We start from the raw sequence: 2385 nt of genomic DNA, 5'->3' as shown, positions 1-2385 counted from the left end.
ACCCTGTACAGGGTTTCCGAGGGTGTAAATCTTTACGGGAGTAGAAAGCCTCATCTTTCTCCCGCGGAACGGCTGGTAGTTTCGAACTGCTAACCTTAAGGTTTGCAGCCCGATTCGTAACCACTACGCTACCAGAGCCATCTAAAAAGGCAATATTTTTTCCAGAACAGAATATTATGTCATTATATGAATATCATTTTAAATAGTTTGGCTTCAATCTGCTTCATTATAATAGACACTTTTTGTATGCTCACAGAAAAGTAAATTGTGGTCTTACTTTAATGGGATGTATTTATGATATGTATTTAATTGGTTGTATTTGTGATATTATGGCGTCCTGGTGTGGCACTGTGGGTTAATGAGCTGGATTGCAAACTTGGTTTGAACTACAAGGTCAGCAGTTCAAGCTCACCACTCACCAGCTGCTCCTTGGAAACTCTTTATAAGGTTGCCGTGGGTCAGAACTGACTCGATGGCATTTAACAACAACAGCATTTATGAGTGGTAACTGCAAGGTCAGCAGTTCAAACCCACCAGCCACTCTCTGAAACCCTTTGCTGTTGTGGTTAAGTGCCATCAAGTCAGTTCCGACTCATAGTAACCCTGTATAGTTCTGAGTAGCTGCTGATGAGCTTGAGCCACTGACCTTGAGGTCCAAACCAACCTTGCAGTCCAGTGCTTCTCCTACAGCGCCACACCAGAAGTTCATTATCAGGGTCACTATGAGTTAGAACTGACTCAATTGCACGTAGAAACAGCAACAAAAGTTTATGATAACATAAAACATACCTTTTAAAACACTTGGATGGTAAGATTTTACTTGGTTCATAGTAACTGTGAGTTATTGACATGTTTTCAATTTGAGATTGTTGTTACAATCGAGTCATAGCGACCTTTTGCACAACAGAATGAAACGCTGTCTGGTCCTGGGCCAACCTCACTACTGTTGCCACACTGAGCGTATTGATACTGCCACTTGCCCAGTCCATCTCGCTGGGGGTCTTCCTCTTTTTCTCTGACCCTCCACCTTAACAAACATGATATCCTTCTCCAGTGACTGGTCCCTCCTGACAATTTGTCCAAAGTATGAGAGATGAAGTTTGGACATCTTGGCCTCCAAGGAGCACTCTGGCTGCACTTTTTCCATTACAGATCTGTTGGTTCTTTTGGCAGCCTATGGCACTTTCAATATTTTCCTCCAAGACCATAATTTAAAAGATTCAATTCTTCTACAGTCTTCCTTATTCACTGTCCAGCTTTCTCATGCATGTGAGGTTATTGAAAATAGTATGGCTTGGGTCAGGCACACCTTAGTCCTCAAGCTGACATCTTTGCTCTTCAACACTTTAAAAAGGTCTTGTACAGCAGATTTGCCCAATGCAATCCATTGTTTGATTTCTTTACTGCTGCTTCTGTGAGTGTTGATAGTTGATCCACGAAGAATGAAGTCCTTGACAACTTCAATCTTTTTTCTCCACTGATAAGAATGTTTATTGGTCCAGTGGTGAGGATTTTTGTTTTCTTTACATTGAGACATAATCCATACCGAAGGCATGATCTTTATTAGTAAGTATTTTAAGTCCTCTTCGCTTTCTGCAATCAAGGCTGTATCATCTGCATATCACAGGTTGTTAATGAGTCTTCCTCCAATCCTGATGCCACTTTTTTCTTCATAGAACCCAGCTTCTTGGATTATTTGCTCAGCATACAAGTTGAGTAAGTACGATGAAAGAATACAACCCTGTCACACACCTTTCTTAATTTAAAACCATTCAGTTTTCCCATGTTCTGTTCAAACAGGTTAATAATGACGTATTTTTTTTTTTAATGCCAACTAAAACCCAAAATAAATTACTGTAGGTCTGACTTTGTTGTTGTTGTTAAGTGCCGTCGAGTCGGTTCCGACCCATAGCGACCCTGTACAGGGTTTCCGAGGGTGTAAATCTTTACGGGAGTAGAAAGCCTCATCTTTCTCCCGCGGAGCGACTGGTAGTTTCGAACCGCTGACCTTAAGGTTCGCAGCCCGATTCGTAACCACTACGCTACCAGAGTGTTGTTTTTTAGGTGATGTCAAGTCATTTCTGACTCATAGTGACTCTGTATAGGTGTGTTGAGTATGTAAATCTTGGTGGGAGCAGAAATCCTTATGTCTCATGTGGAGCAGCTGGCGGTCTTGACCCATCGACCTTGTGGTTTCCAGTCCAATGCCTATTCTCTAGAGCCACTGTGCTCCAGACTATAAGATTAAGAGCACAGCATGGGTAATTTAAGTCTTTACATAGAAATTTAATTTAGAATTAGTTGCTGTTGTTGTGTGCTGTGGAGTCGGTTCCAACTCATAGTGACCCTGTACAGGGTTTCTGAGGCTGTAACTCTTTACGGGAG

General features: G+C 41.8%; 1 pseudogene; it reads right to left on the bottom strand.

The window, feature by feature from the left end:
- Window positions 1-829, bottom strand: part of LOC102838853 — a 2423-nt pseudogene extending 1594 nt beyond the window's left edge.
- Window positions 830-2385: the final 1556 nt, after the last annotated feature.

This window comes from Chrysochloris asiatica, unplaced genomic scaffold (assembly GCF_000296735.1).
Source record: "Chrysochloris asiatica unplaced genomic scaffold, ChrAsi1.0 scaffold00113, whole genome shotgun sequence".
NCBI classification, from domain to species: Eukaryota; Metazoa; Chordata; class Mammalia; order Afrosoricida; family Chrysochloridae; genus Chrysochloris; species Chrysochloris asiatica.
The sequence above is the reverse complement of the archived record's forward strand: the minus strand, read 5'-3'. Positions and strand labels throughout refer to the sequence as shown.